This window comes from Phyllostomus discolor, chromosome X, assembly GCF_004126475.2.
Source record: "Phyllostomus discolor isolate MPI-MPIP mPhyDis1 chromosome X, mPhyDis1.pri.v3, whole genome shotgun sequence".
Lineage (NCBI taxonomy): Eukaryota > Metazoa > Chordata > Mammalia > Chiroptera > Phyllostomidae > Phyllostomus > Phyllostomus discolor.
In genome coordinates, this window is record NC_050198.1 from 91,992,534 (window position 1) to 92,001,440 (window position 8,907).

At 33.2% G+C, this 8,907-nt stretch overlaps 1 long non-coding RNA gene across 1 annotated transcript; it reads left to right on the forward strand.

Annotated features, from left to right (window-relative positions):
• Positions 1–573: 573 nt before the first annotated feature.
• Positions 574–7,109, forward strand: LOC118498411. Its single transcript, XR_004900898.1, has 3 exons — positions 574–729; positions 808–810; positions 7,097–7,109. It is a non-coding gene; the product is annotated as an uncharacterized LOC118498411 (long non-coding RNA).
• The last annotated feature ends 1,798 nt before the right edge of the window (positions 7,110–8,907 follow it).

Here is an 8,907-nt window from a genome sequence, read left to right on the forward strand (position 1 = left end):
GGGACAAAAATCATTGTTGGTGTGGACACTTGGATACCAATGACAGTATGGTTGGTGACATAATGTACAAGTAGGACTATCTCCATGGGGACCTAATGTCTGCTTCTTATTTTCTGGTTCCAAAAGGAATCCATGCTATCTTTGTGGGCCTAAATATGCAAATGAAAAGGTTTAAAGACACAGTGGAAGTACCCCATGCGTGGTCATAGAAGTATACTTCAGCTAAACAAAGCAGTATACATTGCTTTCTGTGAAAATAAGAATTCAGTGGTAAATATCAAAAGTAGAAACATGATCATTTTTGTCCCACAATTAGTCTACTTCCAAGCACCCATTGCCTTTCAACCCCACAGGCTTCTGAAGATCTCTGAAATATCCACACTGGTTACAACTTAAGTTCATTTCATTTCCTCCTAAGGAAAGGAAACTGTCCACATATAATGACTATTTTACAATTTGTTTCATGATATGTATTTGGTCAAATTTTAGAAATAACTAGAATTAAAAGTTAAAAAATGACCCTTTCAATAGAATCCTCATCTGACACATTAGTTTTCCTTAATATAAAGAGTTCTGCTTTTCGTCCAACATCTTCTCAGGTAGCAGTGAGGTCCGGGGCTCCTCGAGTTTCACAGTGCTGCCCAAGGATGACAAGAAGAAAGATACTGTGAAGTCTGCCAAGAAAGACAAAGACCTAGTGAACAAATCTGGGGGCAAGGCCAAAAAGAAGTGGCCCAAAGGCAAAGTTGGGGACAAGCTCAATAACTTAGTCTTGTTTGACAAAGCAACATATGATAACTCTGTAAGGAAGTTCCCAATTACAAGCTTATAACCCCAGCTGTTGTCTCTGAGCAACTGAAGATCTGTGGTTCCTTCCCCACGGCAGCCCTTCAGGAGCTCCTTAGTATCGGACTTATTAAACTAGTTTCAAAGCATGGAGCTCAAGTAATAATTTAAACCAGAAACACCAAAGGGTAGGGATGCTCCAGCTGTTGGTGAAGATGCATGAACAGGTCCCACCAGCTGTACATTTTGAAAAATAAAAGTTTATTAAATGAGAAAAAAAAAAGATATCTACTCTGGGGGAAAGGATATTCAAAGGAATATTCCAGGAAAACATATGGTTTCCTTAATTATGTCAAATTTTCCATGAAGTTTTTTGCATTTTGCCTAACCATGTTGAGAGGGAACAACCTGCATGGTGGTTTATTGTCATCATTTAAAACCAAACAAAAAAGGTGTCTGAACTGAATAGGCAAAAATATGCTACAGTCACTTCTCTCTTGTGGGCTGAATAATGGGACACTAAATTGTATAGTAAGTCTATCTTCATTACATAGTGTCTCTATATTGACCAAAAACACTTTGCTTTCTTGACCATTTCCCACATGCTTCCCACCTATTCTCTCCAGCCTCACCTCACAAAACATCTTGGTCTGGGCAAATAACCTCTTAGTTTACCCATTCATATATAATTCAGTGTCTCTCTCTGTGTGCTATTGTATTATCAAATGGTATTTTTACCTTCTGCATGTTAAAAAAGGTTTCAAATATTATCTTTAGGAAAAGAAAAAGATGTGACAAAGCTCATGTCCCAAATTAAGGATAAAATGCTTTATTAATTTTTCTATTCTAGTCCTTGAGGAGAGAAATTTCAATAGATGTCTTAGGATATTTCTATGCACATTTGTGCCTTAAAGAAGTGCTAAATCTGATTACCAGACAAGTAGGCTGTTTTCATCATCTATAATTTACGCCTCTTCTAACCTGTATTAACTACCCATCTCTTCTGCCATTATACAAATGAACAGAACACCTAAGTGGTGAAAGAATGGGGGACATGTGCAGACAGTTTTACTACAATACCCTGCCTTTATTCCATACGTGAACTAGTAGTTACTTGATTAATGCAAAGTTGAGTGACACAACATTGTATTTTACAAAGGGATACACACATACATTAAGCACTTTAAAAGTAAAACATATACATAGACATTAATTTGCCAAAAATTTGATTTATGCTGTATCTATAGGCTTTTTCCCACATGTGATCAAGTCTCATGACTCTGTTTCATAAATATCAGTCAGAATGCATTTTCAGTTTCTGCTTCTTTTGGGGAACCTGTAGACTTGTGTAGCTAGGTGGATAAAATACTTACATGGTTTTACAATTTTTCCCAATTATTGTATTTTCATCCTCCCAAATCAAATTTGATAGTAACGTGCTTATTAATAACTCACTTTTACTGAATCTTCAAGATATTCACCTTGCTTTTCACAGATTTTTTTCAAATTCATATTTTGTCAATGAACAACATCTTTAATTAAATTTGGAAACTGCAGCACTAAGTACAAGTGCTTCAATGAGGTTCACCTATAGCTCGGAAAACATACAGTTCAGCTGTTTCAGAGAGCCCTGCACAGTCAGCGGTGGGTACACTGGTCTGGGCCTTAGGCTTGTCCAGTCCCTGTTTGGGAGGACAAAAAGGATATCTGTGGATTAAGTAGATGAGGAAGTTCAGTGAGCTCAACAATATTTAGGACATCCAAAAGTTAGAAAGCGGGGGATGGGACAGAAAGTAAGTACAATAAAAGAAAATTCTTACTGTGGCTGATGTGGTTCAATGAACTGAGCACTGGCCTACAAACCAATAGGTCGCTGGTTCGATTCCCAGTGAGGGCACATGCCTGGGTTGCAGGCCAGGTCCTCAGAAGGGGGTAAGGAGAGACAACCAATATATGTTTCTCTTGCACATTGATGCTTCTCTCCCTCTGTTCCTGCCTTCCTTCTCCTCTCTATAAAAATAAATGACATCTTTATTTTAAAAATTTCTTGGCCAAATGAGAACAGGATAATTTTATAGAAATATATGCAGTATATAATCAAGTAAAATCACAAAATACCTGCTCTAAGATATGCTATACTCTGAAGGAATTCTTTACTGAGAAATAATGTCCCTAATGGGTTCATTTTCTAATTTGAATTAGAATTAATTACCTTAAGCAATTTCCCAAATGCACCTAAAATATCTTTTTCCAAAGATGTTATTGAATTTATAATACATACTTCGAGTTAAAAATAGAAAACTGACAGTCTGACTCTCTCTCCTGCTGTTTCTTTACTGTCTCTTACAAACTCCAGATGTAGAAATAACGAAACCAGTAACACTTGGTTCAACAAAAGGTTAAGATATGTTGAATGAAATGTTTCAGAAGTTTCTCTTGATGTGAGAGTCATACATTCATTTTGCACACCTCATAGCATCATGCTTGAGAATTCTTATCAGAATTAGAGTCTTGAAATTTTCCCGTCATTAACATACACCTTTAAAATTCCCCATTAGTCAAATTATCTAGCAGTATCCTAAAAATACACTGATAGAAAATATATTCCACGAGGCACTCTCTTGCTAGAAGTCTCTATTTTTAGCAAGCAGGTGACTGTTATGAAATTAAAGACTGCTTCTATCACATAAAATGTTCATGCTTTAAAATATTCAGTTTTTCTCAATTGCCATCAATCTTTTCAGAGTGCACAACCCCGGAGACGTTTTCCCTACTACTAGGAATTGTGAAAGGACCACTTTCTTTTGAAGGACCATGATGCAAGATCACACTCGTCAAGAACTAAACATCATTTTTAATGTGGGCTACATATTAGCAAGCTGCTCATTCTAAACAGCCAAAGTAGCAATGTCTAGTTCTGCTCTGTGCTAAAAATCATTTTCTATCTTACAGCTGCAGGCTGCTACCACCCTCTCTCTGGTCTGGTTACTGTGGTCATGAAAATATCTTCAGAGGAACATTCTATTATTTATTTATTTTCCCTGGAGGTATATTTTGCCTTTGCAATGTCTTTGGAAGTTTTTCAGGAATATGATGCTGCATTTATGAATTAGGCAGACAAGGTCCAGCACTAGATTTCATGGGTTTTCATACTCATTTCCCTTTAATTTACTGTGAACGTGAGAAGAGGTTTGGCAGATGCGCCAGTGCACTGAACAGGGCATTCATTCTCATTAAAACACCTTTGTGTAAAATTTTAACACTGAATGGAGTCTTCCCCAACAAAATACAATTTCTGTTCTATTGTCAGTGTTATCAACACAGCTGCATAAGTCTTGCAATAGTCAGATGGCTTTAATCCCTGGTGGTGTGCCAATGGAAGCATTAAGGTTCCCTTTCTATGGTCAGGAAAATCTAATAGCTAATTTTAGGGCGGGGGGGTTATATCCCTATTTTCCCTTTTCTGGTAGATATATAATGTTTCATTTTCAAATCATATTCAATACCCCAGAAATATTTTATAAAACATTTTTTAAGAGCTCTTAGCTTAGAATTAAGACTTCCTTTACACAAACACACATTATTAAGAAAATGAACTTCCAATTACCTGCACCCTCCACAGGCTTACTGATAATTGCAACTATTGATCTTGTTTTTGGTGACTCAGATTCTGAACAATTTGCACTTACTTAACTGTGGGAGGTAATTAGTAGGTTTGGTTGTTGTAACAGTCACGACTAACTGTACTTTTTCAAATGTTACCATGACATTCATTTGACTTAATATTAGATCTACTTCTCTGTGAGCAAATGCTTATGTGGAACTTGGAATAAAAGATGAGAGATTAATATAAAAAACCATTCTGTGACTTTAAAGTAGTCTAATTGGTAAATACTAACATTGTTTCTCATAAAATCTGACCACAAATACAATTCCATATATACAATATAATAATTATTATGACCACAAATATTAGTGTTACCTGAGTTAAATAGATAAAATACTGAAAGGACCCAGACACCCAAAATATATATCCCTTCCTTATCTCACAATGTGCTGATTTATATATAAATATAAAATATCTTTATACTTTATATTTATATGAAAATATATGCATAAAATACATAAAACACTATATTTCTGTGATATATATTATATATAATTATATAATAGATGTATTATAGTATATATTAGATAACAAATACCACATATATAAATTATATATATCGATCATGTATATTTATATATGATTATATAAGTATATTATAATTATAATGTATTTATATAATATTCAATCATTATTAAAAATATATGTTTATGTTATAAATTATATATTGTATAATATATTATTGAATATATATTTATATATTATTTGGTTTTGATATATATTATATTATTATACATTATATATTTAATATAATATTAAATTTATATTAAACATAAATTTTAAATATATTAAATATATTAAATATTCTTATCTTTTCTTAATATAAAACATTGATTTTTAAATATGCATTAAGTATTAGTTTGATGTATTATATTTATATATAATAATATAATAATATAATGTGATATATATAATATGATATATATTTACATATAAATATACAGTTTACATTGGTTTCTGTTGAAATTTATATAAATGAAATTATTAAAGGTATACTGTTAAAAAGTAAAGGGTCTTTTTCTTTTTCTTTTAACACAATGCTTGTAACTTCTATCATGCTGTTCTATGTAGCTATGAAGTGTGATGGCTAGATCTTATGGTAAGACTGCACTATTTTGTAAGAAAACTCCAAAAGGTCATTAAATGCTGCTGCACCATTTTGAATTCCCAATAGCAAACTCTCCAACATTTGATATTCTCAACTGTTCTAGAGCAAGGGTGTCAAACTCATTTTCACCGGAGGCCACATCAGCCTCGCAGTTGTCTTCAAATGGCTGAATGTGATTTTAGAATTATATAAATGTAACTACTCCGGAACAGTAAAGCAAGAGTTTAGTGCTACCACTGGGTAGAAACAAGGTGCCAGGCAGGATAAAGCAAAGTGGAGGGCCGGATTTGGCCCACAGGCCTTCTGTTTGCCACCTCTGGTGTAGACTGTAGCCATTCTAATAAGAGTGTAGTTGAGTGTCATTTTGTTTTAATTGCATTTCCCTGATGACAAATGATGTGGAACATTTTTCACATACCTATTTCCCATCTGTAGACGTTGCAGTCAGAGTAATTTAGGTTTGAAGATGGGTTCTGCCATTTTATTGGCATGTGATTTGGGGGTATTTACACAATCCCAATTGTTTCATCTGAAAAATGAGAATAACAAAATCTATCTCTTAAACTTCTTTTGGCAATTTTAAAGTACATCAATATGCCTAGAACAGCACCTGACGTAGAACACTGTTCAAGATATAGTAGTACTATTTACACAATGGAATTCTATGCAGCAGGAAGAAAGAAGGGGCTCCTACCCTTTGCAACAGCATGGGTGGAACTGGAGAGAATTATGCTAAGTGAAATAAGCCAGGCTGTGAAAGACCATACCATTGAAAAATACTATAGGATCTCACCTTTAACTGGAACATAATCAACAAAAGAAAAGCAAACAAAATATAGCCAAAAACACTGAAATTGAGAACAATCTGACAGTAACCAGAGGGAGAGGGGAGGGGATAATAGGGGGAAAATGGTGAAGGGTTTACAGAAACAACTATAAAGGACACATGGGCAAAACCAAGGGTGATGGAAACAGGGGAGGGAGATGAGGATGGCAGGGGTAGTGGGGAGGGATGAGGGAAAAGGTAGAAAACTGTACTTGTACAACAATAAAATTCAAAAGTATTTAATAAAAAGGTATTTTAAAAATTAATAAAAAATAAAATTGTTTCTATTTTTCTCTTCCAAAAAAAAAAAAAAAAAAGAGATTCGGTAGTACTAATAAAACTATTGGCAGTATCCACATTAGTATTCATAATGTAGCCAAATGAAGTAAACCATGGTTTTCATGGACAACTTTTAGAAGTATAACACATAATATTTTCTCTTTATATAAGTATTGCTTTTACTATCCTTTAAATTCCAGTCTCTTCATATGGCTTTCCTTAAAACACAAAAATTATTAATAACTTCCTTAATCAACTTAAACTGCATTCCAAAGAATACACAGATTAGGCTTCAATTTGACCATGTCTGTGGTTTAAATTTTACTATCTTTATTATTTAGGCTATGTCCATACCTTAGATACATTCAGAAATCTCTCATATCTTTGATTTACAAAAGTTAATATGAAACCATTCAATGAAACCAATTAGTGATGCTGGGAAATTGTTAAAAAAATAACTGGGAATGGTAAATTAATATGACATGTGCTTAAAAATAATTAAGGTCAATGATTCTTTGGTAGCTATAGGCTTCTAACAACATCACCTCTTTTATCTAATTTAATACAGGTTTTTAAATAGAAATATGCTTGGCTGTGTATTGATACCTCATCTGCCAAGGATGATTTTACTTTAAAACAAAATATAACTCTTCTAGAATTTTCTCATTGAAATGACAGAAATAATAGCTGTAATTATCCATGTAGATTCTCTTATAACTCTATCTTCTTCATGATGTAGAATTTCCAAGGTACTACCCTGAAGAGTTAATTTCTAATTCACCATTGCCACATTTACTATAATAACCTATGAGGTTTAAGCTAAAATTCTTTATCTCTTTTGATGATGATATATTTATCATGGAAATCTAAATCTGTCAGCCCATTATGTTCAACAATTTCGTATTCACTTTTGTCACAATTCCATACTCATGACTTGAAATATCCTTCATAAGCCACACTATGAATTTCATGACACCCTTTGAAATCCCTACTAAATTTTCATGAAGGAGACAGAGCCAGACAGTAAGAAAAACAATATGACTACATAAAATCATGAATGGATTCAGGAGGTGATTGGCCAGGAAACAATGACCTGGAGTAGAATTTTACAAATTACTTCTGCTATATAACACTGATATATAGTTGTATATTATATTCATGTGGAGCGTAAAATTATTACAGCACTACTGATTTCTATGTAATTGAAATGACTTAGATGGATATCTTAAAAAAACAGTTGAGCTAAAAATCTCTTGGTTAAATGCAGGCATTTATTTTAAGGTACAGTAAATACTGATAGATTTTTTTAAAATTTGTACCTATGATTTTAAGATATTCAGTTGTTGCTTCCATGATTGTTTTTACTTTTAGGGAGTTTACAAGAGTAATATCCATAACAGATACTTTCCTCAATTACTATAATTGAAGAAATTACTATAATTCACTATTAAATTGTAAAGAAATATTTCTGAAACCAGAGAATGGTCAAAAATCAATTTTTTAACATTATGATGCCTAACACCACATTTTGTTTGGTAAGTACAGAGTAGCTGTTTGCTGACTTTAATTGAAAAAATAGGTAGACTCAACAGTGAATGGCCTTTACCTGTGAAAATGAAGTTCTTAATGTACAACTCGACCTGCCTGAAGACTGTGCTCTATTTTTACATTTTGCATGCTCAAAATAACCTGACTCTGTATGTCCACAGGCATTATCCTGTAGTGAATTCTGACTACAGATTTATATCTGCTGTCTGCTGGGAGAAACCAAGTACTAGAGCAAGGACTAAATAACCTCGTCATGGAAAACTCAACGATCATAACAAGGTGTTTTCAATTTCATGTGAACTTTTCTTCATCATACATATACTTTGGTACCTTTGAATAAGCTGAAAGTATTAGATTCCCATTCACCATGGAAATCTAACACTGCCTAATAAAATGAACTGTCTACTTAAACCTTGACAGTAACTGAGTACTAAATAAGGCATTTTATTAAAATAAATTAACATACATAATTGAAATATTTATAGCACATATTGCACATAATTCACAAAATTAAAAGCACAATAGAAAAAAAGCAATGCAGCCTAAAATAAAAACATAAATAAAGTCATTCACTATGCTGGAATTTAATCAGACCAAGGACCGCTCTTTACTATTTCTCTGATAAAATAAGTGTTAATTGGAGCATTTTTATGAAGATCTTATTCATTTATTTTCAGAGAGAGGGAGAAATAC